General features: G+C 36.4%; 1 protein-coding gene and 1 non-coding gene across 2 annotated transcripts in view; both read left to right on the top strand.

Annotated features, from left to right (window-relative positions):
* Window positions 1-17,461, top strand: part of LOC134668312 (lysine-specific histone demethylase 1A) — a 369,325-nt gene that overhangs the window by 241,829 nt on the left and 110,035 nt on the right. The gene's annotated exons all lie outside the window — the stretch shown is intronic.
* On the top strand, window positions 14,993-15,065 carry Trnak-cuu (transfer RNA lysine (anticodon CUU)). The gene has a single exon. It is a non-coding gene; the product is annotated as a tRNA-Lys (tRNA).

Genomic DNA, 17,461 nt, shown 5'->3' with positions numbered 1-17,461 from the left:
CTGTTTATGAGCGCTTTCATACAAAAAAAATGTTTACCTGCATGCGTTATCTATTCTCCGATAAACAAGAAATTCGAGTTGCAATTTGGAGGCTATTGTGTCGGAACAAAGGTGTGCGATGCGTTTATAATACAGGTGCATGGGCCGGGAAGTTTGAGACGTCCCGCGGGACGGAACACTACGTGACTGCTTTTATTTCACGCTATTCTCGACTTTGATAGCGTTCATTCCGTGTAATTGCCGTTAACTCTAGAACTATTTTACCACGTTTTTGAAGTCCTTTTTGTGTAGCTGTTCACTGTCGGCCGGTTGTTAGATTAGTCGTTCGTCCGCCCATGTTTCATTAATGCGAAATTAATTTATATTACGTGGCTGCTCAGGCCTTTGTCGGGTCTTTTGTTGCCGATCCGTTAAAATGATTTGCCAATGTATTATGAGGCAGATGTACAATAACTTAAAGAGATATTTTTTCGATGCAAGCGGTTTATTTTTCTCTACATTATCAAGGACCTATTTATTTAGATAAAACTGATGACTTTTACTTTAGTTTCAAGAAAAGTCTGTTATTAATAATTAAAATGGAGAAACCTCGACGGTTATGGTGGTGGGTGTTCGTTTAAAATTAACGTCACATTTTTGAACAAAAATGTCGCAACGGGAGATTTTAAAAGCTTTTTATTGTTTCGAATGGAGACATAGATAAAGTCGTATCTGTAGTCCAGATGACTCAAGTAAGATTGTCGCAAAGATATCATAAAAAAAGGAGCAAATGGATGTATACCACAGACTGTCTCCAAAGATAAACTATAATGCATTGTTTCCAAAATTGCTTCGAATCTATTCATGCATTCCTTAAATGGTCCTATTTTATATTATTTATGGCTCGGTGACTAAGTTTACATCTGTTTGAGTTGTTCGTGTCTTGCAATTAATTGTTGAAGAATGCTAAGCCGTTTAAAAAAGATATCGTAATGATTTATATAATGCACAGAACAGTTACAAGGGAACTTTTTTACTGGCATAATAGCTCAAGATCAATTAAACAATAAACGATTATAATGAATGGTCTGTTAATTGTGGCTATTTAAACGCTTGTTGAAGAAATTACTCTAGTTTTTGTACATATACGTTCATTAAAGCGGCAATTTGGCATTCAGACGGTAGTCAGTGCCGGCTACGTGTAGCGCAAACAAAAGTAGCACGAAACTGAAGGTAATAAAGGAGCTAGGGAAAATCATCCCCGGGCACGTACGGCAATACGTTCTAATAGTCACAGCTGACAATACCGGTGCCCGGCGTTGTTTTGTTAGGACACGGCGACGCGTCGGCCAAAGCAAAACTCACTCCGTTATCTGACCCCTTCAACGTTCGAACGATACAATTGATTTTCAAATCTACATGTTCGAAGCTTATCGCACGGTATCGGTGTTGTATCTGTTTTTTTTGCATTGCTTGTTATTCAATCTTCCCTTTGTGACGAAAAATAACTGAAAATAACTCAATGTTTTTTAAGATTTCACCTTTATTTGAATATTGCTGTTACGTAATCATTCCGGGACAATTTCGGCGCCACATTTTACTCCCATGCGAAATTCCTAGAAACGTACTATCGGCCAAAGCTAGAGTCGACCACCTTAAAGGCGCATTTTGTTTGAAGCGGGAACATCTGCCCGAGGCTCTTCAGCTTTCGTCCACCAATGAAATTTGGGGGCGGACCACTAGAATTTCTCTTGAAGTTTTTTGTAAAAAAAATGTGTATGGGTATCGGTCATCTGTTTGAAATGCAACGTCTGGTCATGTCCTTTAGGACCCCAGCAGGTAAACGCAGTTATTCGATGCTTGACTGTCCAACGAAAAACCCCCACGCTATAGTGAACGTCTCTAATATTTTGGAGCCCTGGACTAGTACCAACTGTTGGAACAGGAAGCTCAAAATATGTTAGTCCCCGTATGGTGTTGATAGCTTTGTAGACTAGGAAATAAGTATAACTTATAACGCCACTCCAAAGATGCGCAAAAGGACACTTGTAAACTACTTTTAATATTACCGACCATATTCCAATACAATCGAGCATCAGTTTAGGCGACAATAGTTGAACGCTCTTACTGATTTAACTATAAAGTCGAGTTCATTTAGGGTCCATATTGGGTAGCATAATAATTGATTGTCCTAATGTAATGTTACGCATAAAACTCATTTTGCATAGTTGTTATTGTGCTGGAAATATTAACATTTCTGAAAAATTATAACACAAACCTAACCTAACCTACCCTATTCTATACAACATATGCAAAATATTTTGGAAAATACTTCCTGTTTCAGCTGGAGAAAAAATATGCGAAAAGAGATTTATGCGTGGCATTGCATTATGACAATCAATTATTATGCGATGAGATAGGATCCCGTTCATTTATATTTAACCAGTTTGTCCGCGTAGATATTTTTCGACCGCATTCAATTACTACTCGAACGTAAATTTTAACTGATATTGTTTTACATTCTCAAAGCTAAATAGCCGACAAGTCAATAAAACATTTGTTGTGCATCGGGTGCAGCGACGGTTGAGCATGCTACATCGTTTTCAAATGCAGTCCAAGATATTTGACCAGTAACTCTAAATTTTTAATATAAACGTAACGTGCCTAACAATACGGTACAATTTACAATGGATAGGAAATCGAAAGGAGTAGCTTTTTTATACTATAAGTAAACCACCAAGAAACATCTGGCTACACTCACTTAAAATTGAATGCATTCTAATGACCCAACTCAAATTCCTAACCTCGCAATTTCGGTTCTAAAATTAAATCTTTTGACGACTGGCATTTTTTCTGATTGTGAACAATGACAGTTACTTAACAAAAAAAGGATCTTTGTTTCTCATTGGTCAACAAATTAGGGGCGGGTCAACTCCAAAATCAACGTTTGCAAGCGACACTGTTTTGAAACTGGTCGACTCTGGCTTTGGCTGATAGTACATATGATCACATCAGTTGCAATTTTGTTGGAACTGTTCCCAAGCGCCGATTTTTTACAATTTACACGCGGGGGGCCCACTGAAGTGGCTCGAGTAATTAATGACGGATAGACGTGGGTGGCTGTTTCACGTCGCAGTGTTTTGGTAACAAATTGTAACATATCGCTCCACGGGACCTCACACTCAAAACGTCAACATGATGACGTCATCTATTGAAGTTGATGGTTTTTGTACCTACTGTTTTTCATCTTGTCGTCTACTTAAGAAAGGTATCTTCGTATCCATTGAAATGTACATATTATTTTTAATCTCATGTCGACGTAAACATGTTTTCTGATATAAATATATTTCACTCAACACAGATTTTACACACATTAAAATCTTATATGTTGGAATGTTGACAAACGTCGGTTTTAAGATGAATCAGCATAAGCAACCCTGTAATTTCCTGTAAAAAATATTCTGGTTTTACCTCAATCAGTTTTGCTATCACTGACCCGCAGAAACCGATTTGTAACTATCACTTTTAATGGAGCTAGCAAAGTATTTTGCGGTTTCGATACGATCATATTTTGGTTCTGTTCGCAGCGTGACTAGATCTCGGTTAAATAATAACTTGTGGTCAGTTTGTTTACGCGGCCCATTCGAACTTACGTTTGAGAAATCGTGTTGCATGCTTCACCAATCTCGCCAAAATCTGTCATTGTCTAAGTAGGTACCGAACTTCCAACTAAAATGACTCACTCGTATTTCGACTAAACAAGCCTTGCGCTAAAAAAACTAGAGCAATATTTTACTTTTACGTTATTTGGAGACGGTATTCAAGAATTTGTACAACCGTAAAGTATCATTTTTCTATTGTCTTTACAAAAACTGGTGTCCTTTCACTTTCCGCCGCCTATAATTGTGTTTGTTTTTCTCATCTCTCGCCCATCCAATGTTGCGTTAAAACAACAAAGATAAGTACTTCAAAGAAATCTGTTTTAGTTAGCCTAATTGTTATGTAGACTAGATAACGGTTCACTAAATCTGAGTTTGTTGTTTCCTAGTATTAACAGAGTTTGTATTTTAAAAAGACGGAATATTGATAATTCATTATTTTCGTCATTCAAGTATATTTTTTCCCAGTTCTGTCGTGTCTGCACATATTGTTAAATGTATGATTTAAAAAAAATTTTATTCAAAAAATATTCTATTAGTTCGCCTATTCTACCTACACCTAATCGCTAGTTCTACCGGGTGTTGCCTGTAACATGAGCAAATAATTAAAACATAGATTGTACTCCTCAAACGGTGACACTTTTGTTCCACAACTTTTAAAAATTATGAAGTATTTAGACTCCCTATTTTTCATTCAAAATAAATATTATTTTCAATGGACGCCATCGCCACGCCATATCATTGTGATTGACGTTGCTTGTCACGCCTTAAACATAACAGAATTCGCAATACATTGCGTCTTAGAATAAACTTTAAAATGTATTAAAAATCAAACCACAAGTTATTTTTAAAAGTTGCTGAACAAATGTTGGTCAGAATGAGGAGTACAGCCTACAGTTTAATTTTTTGCTCATATTACAGGCCACACCCGGTATAAGAACGAACTTTACCCTAACTAAAACATAAACGAAGCATTAGTGTCATGTTCCCTTGGTCACGCGTGGCATTTTTTGTTCCAATGAGGCGGCTTCATCTCTCTTAATTGCATAACAGCTTTCTTATTGTTGACAAAGATGAAGAAATGGATTAGTTTTTTTTCCCAAATTGTACTATATGTCCAGAATAGTTATTTTGATGCTACCCAAAATGCGACAAAACCTGATTACTTTTTGATTATGAAAACTGGTCGTCCACAAAGGAATCAAATCACCAGTAATTTTTGTAATTACATGTAGAGTAAAGAATTTTTATTCAGTATAGTTAAATTTCGGTTTTAGATTTCAGCCGGTCGGTGTTTTGAAAAGTGGCCAAATAGGCCTTATATCGAATAGTGTGTACCTACCTCTAAAAATTTCCCAGTCAAAGGCAGACAAACATATTTCGTAAGGTATGGTAGATGATACACTCTTTAAGTCTACCGACTAAAACATTCAAAACAACAGTATTCAATGCAATTGCCCAAACAGTTTTTGGGTGTTTCATAAACCCTTTTGTCCTACCGTAAGTATTAAAGGAACGGTTAAAGATTATGGTTTCCAGTAGTAGGTAGGATAATAATACTGACAAAGAAGAAAGAAAGTGAAGCCATTATTATTTCACTTAGGTACTCATGCGGCGTAAGCCAAAGAGCAATGTGGGGGGTTATTCGGAATCTTTCATTTATTTTTTCATGAAATGGGTTACGTCCATTGTTTTGTTGTGTTTTAAATATTTTTACCACCCGCCACCCCTTTCTAAACCCCTTTTCGCGTTGGGTGTTCGCTTATTTATTGTTGCTTTATTGCAGGCGTTTAGCCGACAATGAAGTTTGTGTAACAGTAATACAACCTACCATTTGTAAAGAACACAGTAACAGATTTACATTTTTAAGTATAGAGCGTAATTTTTGTGTGGAAGATTGCATCTGATATGATATATTTAATCCGCGTTGTAGTACAGGTGTAAAACTTTTTGCAGATACGGGGCATACGCTAACCCCGATTTGCATTGCAATCCTTTAATAGAGGGGCTACCGCGAAAACCGAAATTCGCAAATTACGGGTATCTTCCTCTTTTACTCCAATGAATAAGTAATTAGAGTGACAGAGAAAAATGCCCGCAATTTGCGAACTTCGATTTTCGCGGTTATAGCCCAGGATTTGCAATCTTTAACCTGATCAATATTTTATTTAATTATCTAAACCTTTATTTGTTTCTAGGGCAGGGTCTACAAACGATGGACGAGTTTGGTCTAATAACAGGTTTCCAAAAACAATTAGTCGGAGCTCTTTGTAAAGTAAAGAATTTTATCGGCTAGATTTATTATATTTGAAGAGGATGTTATCGCCGGTTCGATTGCTACAGGCTACAGGCCTTCGCCCGCGGACCGTGAATACGGAACCAGGTAGACACAAACATTTATCGGCCGTTTTAGTTTTTTGTTGTTACTTTTGTTATTTGAATCCCTCGGATATATTAATCTCGCGTGGGTCCGTCAGAACCGGTCATTATCTGAAACTTTGGGGCGTATTGCGTCCGGGTGCCTAGTTATTACCGGCATTCTATTAAAATAACCCCGTATCATTTACGAAATTAGGTACATCGCTAAATATTTTATAATGACGGGAGTCGAAATGAGTTGGCCTGCTAGCGTTTAGGTCGGTATTAGTGGAGTGAGCCGCATGCGACGGAGCATACTCTAATGACACCATTCGTAATCGTAAACGATTTTGCCATATTATGAGGAGCTTGGTGGAATAAATCGTTATCCCATCTGCTCAGTGTCACGCCCGGTTATTATCAGGTTAGCAGGCTTTAAACGGAGTTTTGCCCACCGATTATTCATATGCGTTTCGTCCTAGATTTTGACTTTTTGCTATAACACGATATAAATTATAAGTGCATAGTTTGAACATTACTCCAATAGGACACCTCAATAACAATAAAAGTAAAATAACCGATAGCAGACGGGTTAAATAATACTTGAAAATAATAGCTGAACTAAGTACATATTATAAATAACAATACTGTTTTTGTGTTTTTTATGCAACGTGAAATGTTTTTTTTTTTTTGTATGTCTGTTTATATGCAGGTATGTTTTGTATTTTTGTCTGATTATGTTGTTGACAAGTTATATGACAATCAATTTACTTTTAGGAGTGGTCGTGACATGCATTGTCGCGCAAGGTTTCTCGTAGAAGCGGAAATGAGAAGAATTTCGCAAAGTGTCCCCTTTGGCGGTATGAGAATTTTATTTGTCCGGGGTACTGCGTAGTCCACAACATGACAAAAGGCCGGCCTGTCCCGCCCCGGAAAGAATCAATTATACAAGCCTCTAACCAACAACATGTCGCCGATTGGGCGAATTGTTTGTTTAATAACATTTCGCTGCTACTATTAACGTCACAGTAAAATATTTTTTGCCATTGTCCACTGGACCTTTGTAAGTAAATGAAGCGATAGACATTTTTCATCATTATGGGTGCTGACAGCTCTGTTATAACACTTTTTGGAACGGATGCGTAGATTTTTTATGAGAATGCTTCCTGCCTCCGTCTTATATCATGTTTTTTTAACCTTTTGTTCCCTATCTTTTATCAGGAGTGAAAAATTAGGATTATAAAGTCATACATACGTCATTCTTTACAAAAAAGAGCAATAAAATACACACGTTGGCGTTTTTCAGTTGTAGCATTCTGATCAAAGAAGCGATATCCATTTTCCGTAAACGTAGTGAGCAAAAAGTGTTATAAATTTAAGTCAGTCTAGTTCCGTTTTTGTTACAATATTGTGTTTTTACGTTTATCCTTATCCGATATCTGATTCAGGCGTTAGAGAATTTAAAGTGTGGTTTTCCTACCCCCCAGTGGTATCCGTGAGAGTATTACAGAAGCTCTTCCCGTACAGTAGCACTCTATACTGATGATCACCCATTTCTATTCTGATGCTGTTGCACTAAGTGTGCTTTGAATAACTCGACGCCACCTAAATCGTTTTAAAGAGAATTTAATAAGGTTTACGTAAATAAAATATTGTAATATCTGTATGCACCGCGTTCGTGTTGCTGTTGGCAAGTGCTTAAAGGTTTTTTTATGACAAAGTTTGCTTTGAGACGTCTATGACACATTTATTGACCAAGCGTTGGCGAAGGTCTCAGTGTTCTCGTCTACATTTCCATTCGGTCGCATTTCTCAACGGATTGTCGTGAATTTTTTATTTATATTTTTTGTCGAAATTTTTTTAAATGTCGGAGCCATGGGGGTTTGCAAGGTCTACAGCTTACATAGCCACTAGCATACTAAATTGTTCTACCAGCGACGTTTTTTTAAAGGTGAAATGCAACAATTATAACTGTATATCATCGATCATATTTATAATTTAATAGATAAGTAAAAATGCTTCATTCGTTTTACTTTGCGTAAACAATTTTATTGGTTTTTTTCAATCGCTCTAAGTAGGTAAGTAATTCAAGAAATTAGCATAAGCCAGTGAGCTTACAACTATGTATGTATTATAAATTTAGAACTGCAGACTGCAGATGAGTCTTTAGAAGTATTATTTAACTTTAATCCTGCATTTACGTTAGACTACAGCTATAAAAGTGATGCATCTAATTACTATGCGTAAAACGTAATAACAAAAGCATCCTTGTCGTTACGGCAATGAATGGACCCCCAATAAAACCAATTTTATTGCCGTTTCCTCTCCCGGTTCGTTGGCATTCATCCCAAGAACTACCAAATCATTAAAGCTTATATTTGTTGATTTTTTGTACGTCTCTTTGTTTGTTTTATGATAATAGGTGTTCGTTTCATCGCCTCTCAAGCGCCGAACGCGACGCCGCGCGGTGTGAAACTTGACGCCTTCATTCACGCTTATTTTTATAGACACATTTGATTTAGCGAGTTAATGTTGTTTTTAATAGATCGAGTCAGATTTCGCCTTCCATTGTGTATACTGGAATTGCAGTCATTGTTGCTATTTTTGTTTATTTATACAATCCGTGTGGCTACTTTTAGTTACAAATACTCACTAAATATGTGTTTGTTAATTCCAGATCCAATACTGTACATAACGTATTCACTGTTGAAGTAACTACGGTGCTTATTATGTGTATATCGATTTTATTTGCTTTAGTAGTTACAGTAGTAAATGCTATCTAGTGGTAGCCAATAGGAAATACCATCATATCATCTGTTCTGTGATGCCTAAGTTAGACCAAGAAAAGTTTGCAGAGATTTTGACAGCACACGCAGTGCCAGTGTTATTTATCCGTCATAATTTCATAGAAGCGACGTTTAAAATAACACCCGTCTGGCAAAATCTCTGCAGACTTTTCTTGGTCTAACTCTAGTTTCCTTTGACTTAAATACCCTTCTTCATTTAATCAAATTTATAAAATACTCTGTCTGTATATACTAGAACTAACGGTGACGTTTTTGTTTGTAGAAACATCACTTTTGACACGACATATCTAATCCATATCGTATCGATGTATCTTAAAGTTCGAATCGGCATTAAGAGAATAAAAAAATAAGTTTTAAAGTTTTGGAATTTATTTTAGTTAAATATCACCTACATCCCTGATCACCTTTCAATGACTATCACAGTATTCACATTCCGCCAACTATTAGAGGTTCTTTGTAACCCGACTACCTACATGTCTCGTTAAAAGTTCAGTGCGACCACGAAAACCCTCGAAACTCCGGTCCGGCCCTGGAATTCGGGTGCGCGGAAACTATTCCGAACATTATATCCCATTGTGCCTGACAATATAAGATTAAACTTGGGTAAATCTAAGAGAGGTGAAATACTACAAATAATGACCTAAATTACTGGTAATATGAGACTAGGTCTGGGTTACATTTAAAGTACCTAATCTTGTTAAAAATATATGGAAATGAGGTATTGAATAATATATTAAATGTCCTCTGGCTCTTACCTAGTCAAGCAAATCTTGAGGTACCTACAACGCGGCAACGCCGCTATTAATTTAGGCACAACTCAAAATTGACGTACCTATACCAATAAGAGGAAGTACTTAGTTTTATTTTATTAATGTTACTCAGTAAGTCAGTTTTTATTTATTTTATATTCTGTGTATTATGTTTATGTCTAATTAGTTGTTTATTATGTAAATTTAACCTACCACGATTTTCACTCATAATTTTAAAACAAATACGGGACTTAATTGCGTAAACTTACGTTTATTGTATGGCCTGATGTTTCGAAAGTGACGTTACGTTTGTGGTCATAGTAGCAGTAGTAGCAGTGGCGATTAAGTCCCATCTTAGTTTCAAAATTGTAGATGTTTATTTTAGTAAATAATGTTTTTGTTACAATTAAGCTCTTGAAAGTCGACATATGGTTGTTGATTGTATTGTTCACTCAACATTGAAATTACCCATTTTTTCAATTTATATAGTGTGTATTTTGATCGAGCCAAGTATTATGTCTTCGAACTGATCCTGATATATATTATTTTTCTCAAAAATGGACTAAAAAATAGATCGCGAAGCGCGTAGTTTATGGTCAGTCAAAAATTAAAAAGTTAAAAACATTGCAGTCTCGATTTTGGGACTGCAATGTTGCATACAAATTCCATTATTTGTCGAGTTCCAAACTTTTTAAAAGTTGAAATGACCATATCAAATGAAGGCACAGGCCCATTAAACAGCCAAACAGATGATTAGTACCGCGACTATTTAGATGTCTCAAATAGGTTGGCGTCGTATTTTTGGCAGAAAAATACACTTCTATTTTTTTATTAAAAAAAAATAAAAAGGCGGCAAGGGCTTTTTTCTGTCAAAATATATATGTAAGAACGTTGTTTTTGTAAAATATTTCTATGATATTTATATTTCTTGCACCATTTTTGAGAAAAGCACTATATATGACTCGGCTGGAAGGCTATACTTGCTGGCTTCGGATTCAATTAAACGGACTCCCAAGGTCGTCCGTTTAAAACGAATCCTCAGCCTGCAAGTAGCTACTTCCGAGCCTCGACAATAATGTACTATTAATTTCCTTTCAGCCTTAATAAAGGTTATCTTCTCAAGAATCGTAATACAACTCCGGAGTTAAATGAACGATAATTTTCCGCAAGAACAGTTTCTCCCGAAGTAAGTTTAGTTATTGTATCACCGATGTCCACTCCTCACATGCGTCCGTGGGATATTAAAAAGATTCTGGCAGCGGGCCACTAAGATATCGATCTTTATGCTCGGCCAGACGGCTCTAAGAGTTGCTCTAAGTGCCGTGCCGTTTGGTTTAATGACTTCCTACGTTTGCTAGTTTCTATGCGACATTTTATATGCGTGCCGATAAAAACTAATCGGTCTTATTGTAATTAGCCATTTTGTTTCTCGGTGTCTGGCTTATCAGATATTGCCGAACTTTCAGCAATTACAGTTTTATCTTGGTTTTCCTGAGCATTTATACTTTCCTACGGTTGTTTTCATTACGATAAATGCATAGCTTGACAGTTTGCTATTTGTATAACTACATTTAATACGTTTCTTAGTTCAAAACAACATGATTACCATACAAATTTTACAAGTATATTACCTAAAGCAAACATACTGTTTCAATAAAATATCGCTATCACAAATCACAATTGTAGGTATAGGATTGTATAGGTAGGTACATACTATGTATTCGCGTAAACAAATAACTTCAAGTGGATATAATAAAACGGAATTCCGTTTTACTTAAAATATGTACTACCTGCATATTTGCGTTTTATCGCTATATAGTTGGATCTTCCGGGAAATGACGGTGGCCTCATGATAAAGAATCAACAAACTTTTGGGGCTAATTGTCGCAGCTGCACCCTTATAACGTAAGCGCGAATTGGAATGTATTGTTAAAATTGTATAATTAAGTTGGAAGGCGTGAAAGCTAACACCTGCATACGTATCAGAGAGATCAGACGTTACGCTTTATGGGGATCCTACCAAAAACAATGGCAAAAAGTCGAATGCGGGCAATGACGCAGTGGTAGAAACGCAGGTATTCGTATACCAGGGGTGCGAAGGGTAGCCGTGCGGGTCGCGGCGGGGTTCCACAATTTATGATTACTCCGTGTCAGAGAGCTAATGAACGCACTCTGTTGCTCTTTATTGAGATAACGCTAGCAATCGATGGCTGCGCCGGTATCTGGCCATTACTTATGGCGACGCCCGACCTTATTGCATGTCCCTTTGTAAACTCTTTTTTGCTCCTCACATTCGTGCAAAGCAACTATTATTAACTTCCCTCTCCGCGATAAGCTAATTCATAAAGCTGTATGCTCTTGTCGTGTAATAAGAATAATTTCAAAGTAGCATGTATATATCTACATTAATATTACCAGAGCATGAATAAGAAGATGCTGATTACACCATGCTTATTGCATATTATTAAAGTTTGTCACTTCGCTTTGAAATTTATTGAAATAATTTTCAACTCGTTCTCTTAACTTCTTAAGCATCTTTGCAACTCAGATTTCACTTTGAATATCATATTCAGTACCTATATTAGTCATTAGTTAACTATGTATCAGATTATAGAACAATCTTATTTGACATTGACAAAAGAAAGAGCGAAAAGTCGTTGACCGCTTTGACGGACTATAGGTTACACGTTTAAATATGCACGTCTATCTTAGTTATCACATCGACTTATCTACGTAACGTATATATATATAAGACACGTATAGGTGAAGCATTTTTATATGAGTCGTACATTAAGATCGCGTGTCCACATCTCGACGACGAACGGCGGCGATATCGACGATCGGATCGCACGATACGGCCGGGAATGATATCATCATCTGTGCGTTCTGTTTGCGACGCCACTGTGTAACTACTATCGATGGGTTACTTCGTACTTCGTACCTACATACATAATTATGATTTATTTCTCTTTATTAAGAATTTTGTTAAAGGATAATTCTTAGGTGACGGAGACTCGGGATAACAATTTTTATGGCCTGTTTATTGTGTTATAAAAAGGATCCGAGGACTATCCAAGTGGCACGAGGTGGTGCCATCTGCTATCATGGCAAGAAACGCAAATTTTTAGGGAGCTTGAGAGCTTGTATTTATATTATGGACTTGTCTCTATTTCTAATATGATTTTTTTTATATATACCTACTGTACAAATGTTTATTGTGTTATATTAGGTAGAGTATGCATTTACTTCTTGTAAAAAAAACCAACGCAATAACGTGAAGACATCGACTTGTACTGTACACTCCGAATTTGATCTGGTTCTTACGTTTAATTGCATATTTCCACTTAAAACCTTTTTCTGGACGCGTCCGCACCAGTGCGTCTCGAGTCTTTTTCATCGGCCGCCACGTTTTAATATCGCATCGCAAACCGCATTCCCCGTATGAGCTGAGACAGGGCCTCCATTAACGTAGAGTAAAGTTTGTAGTCTCTAGATGTGCCATATAAAAAAAAATAGGAATTATTCTTAGGCCCGGGATGGAAGTTGCCTTCATGAATCTTGTAACCAGTGTAATCATAATCATAATATGATTATTGTGACTATAGGTATAAAAAAGGTGTTACATTTCATAGGTTCTAAAACCATCTTAATGGTGTACAATATTTGCACGGTAATACCCGTAATACTTGTTATGAGATAGAAACATGGCCGATAGGTTTCAATTACAGCAAAAATAAATATTTTATGTCCTAACAAGTAAATTTTCTAATTGGTAAATAAAACTAAAAGTCAAATTTCCGGTAAGATTTTACTTACTTACCAATAGTAAATTAACCCGCAATATTTTGATCATTGATTCAGGTTTAAGCTTAGTTTGTCCTGAAATATCAGTTTAAGTTTTAAATAGGCATAAGCAATTATTGCCTATGCTCAGTCGTTTGGTGTTAAAATTTAAGATGGCCTAATTAATATAACGTAGTCGTTTCGTGTAATTCTATAGCTGTACAGTCCGCGCACAGGAGCTTGGACACGAAATTCGATTCATCGGTCGAATCTCCGCCTTATCAGCAACATAATCGATCGACGCCCATCGGAGCCATCATTGTAGTCCTCATCTGAGAACAGTTGACTGCTGTGCTCGTTGACAACTTGATGCTTGACACAGTTGAAAGATTATCTTACTGGATTTTTTTCTAACAAGAGTTTGTTCTCTGCGATGTAGGTTTTATTTAACTTTATTCGTCTTATTGGTTGTTTTTCCGTTTCCCAAATGGTCCCAAAGTTTATTCGCTTTTTATCGTTCAAACCCTAGCTTTATGTTCGGTATTTATTTTTTACATGTTATTTATTTTCTGGTGTACCAATAACGACGTTTCTAAATAACTTTCTTTCGTAAGGTTAGATAGGGTAAGATAAACTTTGGGGCAAGAGGCAAGGGGCAACACTTGTAGGAAAAGTAAACAGAGATACTAAAAACGAAATGAAATGAGAATACTATATATAAAGCTCTTATTTAACGAGCATTTGGCGAGATATAATCCAGCAATAATTATATATACCTAGACAGCTCTAAATAAAAGCCTCCCAGTCAGCATTGTAACGGGCAAGCATTACGATCTCATAAATCCAGAGGAGACAGCGCCAAACGAGACGTTCCTATGTGTCTTAGTGCCGACAAACATTGGTTCATTGGACGAATGCTCTTAATCAACTTGTAGACAGTACTCACTTTAGATAAATGGGTGATGAGACTGCTTCGACTCCACCCAGGTTTATTTATATGTTTTATGATTGAAGGACTTTCCTTAGTCCTGGCTGCATTATTGCGTATCCAACGAAAAGGCGCAGTTCGAAGTTTATATCTATTAATAGTTAGGTTAGATTATTCACGTATAAGTATAATACACTCTGGATTATTCTGTTTCATGTTTCCAGCAAAGCTAGATGGGAATATAGCTACCTGATATACAATATCACTAGCACTAGACACAAGTCACAACTCTAGTTACATAAACTCAGAGTAATTTGATCTAATGTTATTTTGTACATTAAATATAGGTAGGCAAATGCAAGTATTCACTTTTATAACATGAAGTAGTGTTTATTATTGGTATTCTAAATAAGTACCTACATACTAGGAGTAATATCACTAATAGTAGTAGTAGTAGTAATCACTTTATTGCACACAACACAGGTTTACATAATATTTTCAGAAATAAAGGTGCAAAGGCGAACTTATCCCTGTACTAATAAGTACTAAGTGGTTTAAATTTATATTTATTTTCAATTTGATGTTGATGTTTTCTTATATCTTTGACCATGATATATCTTGGAGATTTATCTGCAGGTCGATTTATTTTTAACTAAAGATAACTATAGATATGCCATTGATTGAAGTAACGCGGACTAACTGAAATAAATATTCACGTCTTCTCATCAAGCCCGGCTAGCTCAGTCGGTAGAGCATGAGACTCTTAATCTCAGGGTCGTGGGTTCGAGCCCCACGTTGGGCGCTTTATTTTTGCTCCTTGGGTGGCTTAACATTTATTTGTTATTGCAATGATTAGATACGATTAGATACATTGGGCAGTCTTTAAAACCTTGGTTTTGTATTTAAATTTACAAATACATAATTATGCATTTGTTATACATAGTAGTTATAAGCCCATTGTAACATGGCCCAATTGTATTAGAATTCTGGATCCGGAAGTCATAGAAAAAAGAATTATGAGAGTCCTAGCATGAGTGCTACAGTTTATATTATAGCAACTCATTAAAAATACAGTATCGCATCCATATAACTCAATGACATACATTTTGAGTAAAGTAGTTGTTTAGTATTTTGTGTTCCACTCTTGAAAACCGGTTTGTCTATGTACTGTATGTATACCTATAGCCAATCGAAGGCGCAATCGGTCGGTCGCTTAGTACCGTTAAAGGGTCAATGGGTGGACGGACAGCTCTATGTAAAATGTTTCCCACGATGCATAGTCACATATATGCACACTTGAACTTGTCGATGGGAGGTATAATGTGTTATCGAATTTGTTGTAGTTGCATTACCGGCCAATAAGATATTCATTTTTATAAACTTTTTCAAGCGTGACGAGTAGACATGGATATTTTTCTAGCACGGACAACGCAATGCTGGTGACTTCCTTCCGATATTTAGTTTATTCTTGTTCATTTAAGCCGACCACTGACTAACAGGCCGCCGGACGGTATCGGCCTGTCAGTTGGAACAAAAATTTGACAGTTCCAAACCACTGACCGGCCGATATCGTCCGGCGCCCTGTTAGTCAGTGGTCGGCTTTATTTCTAAATATGGCCTTTGTATATGTAACTTATAAGATAAGTATCGATAAACTAAATATCGGAAGGAAGTCACTAGCGTTGCCTTGTTCATGCTAGAAAAATATCTATGTCTAGTTACCTACGAGTAAACAAATAGTACTCGTATCTATAATTTTCTGAAACGAATACTCCTTAAAAATACAGTACACAAGTCTACTACTTAACGCAATATTTTTATTGTTAGGTATATGTTGATGCCTAGGTATTCATTTATAATGAAAATCAGGTCATTGCCTTCCCACCTCTGAATACCCAGTGACACCTACGCGAGGTAACTTTGCCAATAAACTGGTACGAAAGTAACCTATTTCTGACAACTACTTCCATTGTAACGTCTGTTTATTTTCAGGTAAGAAATGCTGAAGCAAGAATTGTCCGGTGGCGTGTGGTGAGCTATTTATGATCTGTCTTGACTGTAACACAATTGTCATGTTTAAATGTAGGTCAGACAAGATCTTGAATGCTTGAAAGGTATTGAAAGGTTTACAGTACCTTTTCTAAAATAGTCAACAGCAGAATTTACTCTGGATCGTGACAAATGGCGTGTACTCGTGTCGGAGGCCAAGACTCATTTTGGGTCGCTGCGCCATTAAGTAAGTAAGAATTTACTCTGAGTAGCTTAAAATTAAGTGTTAGCGTTATGGTCTATTATGAAAAAATATTGTTGCTGATAGATTCCAATAAAAGTTTTCTTAAGCAGCAGAACTTTGCCTTTTGTTTACTTTTAGCTGAGACGTATTAAAATAAATACCGAACAACAAGTATCGCGTGTCCTGCCTCTATTGCAATTGCGCTACTCCTTACAGACTCGTGATTTTCTACTCTCGGATAATGAGCTAGCTGTATTTAACTGCCATGTACTAGAAATGATTTTAATTCACTCTTGCTTTAAAGTCATGCCATGAGTCTTGAACGCGACAATTTGAAACTGCGGGATCATTGTTCGGGGTTTTTTGTACGTTATTATTTTTATTGATTGATCGTCTTTTAGCGGAGGTCATTAAAATAATTTTATATCTCTTGAAAGTAAAACTGAAATTAAAATTCGTAACGCTACAAATTATAGGACAAATATGTACAGTGCTTGGTGTCATATACGTGTAGTTATCAAAAGTAATGTAAGCTATAACTATAAAGAGTCTCTACCTATATATTAATTGATATTCAAAAATTCTAAAGGTAAGTTAAAATAAAAATCACCGGTGTGAAAAGTAACGTGTATATGGATTTAAAAATGCAACTACTTATCATTATCCCAGTTGAATGCAAAATTGTGAACGCTTAAGTTGGATAGCGGACACTGCCGCGGGTCGGAGTGTTATTTTCATCATAAAATTACATTTCAATCTGTGCGGGGCTGCGGCCGCACTGATTGCCGCGTTAACCGTTAAGACGGTAGTTCGCGGAAACGTCTACTCCGCTCAACTCGCTGAATATTGTTCAAATTTAACGTGATTACATTAAAACGATTCTCACTAGGCTCGTTTTGCGCGAATACTGTTATTACGAGCAGTTAAAGTTTTCCGCGTTTAATACTATATTTAATTTTCTAACT

The sequence above is a fragment of the Cydia fagiglandana genome, chromosome 10, assembly GCF_963556715.1.
Source record: "Cydia fagiglandana chromosome 10, ilCydFagi1.1, whole genome shotgun sequence".
Taxonomy (NCBI): Eukaryota; Metazoa; Arthropoda; class Insecta; order Lepidoptera; family Tortricidae; genus Cydia; species Cydia fagiglandana.
The sequence above is the reverse complement of the archived record's forward strand: the minus strand, read 5'-3'. Positions and strand labels throughout refer to the sequence as shown.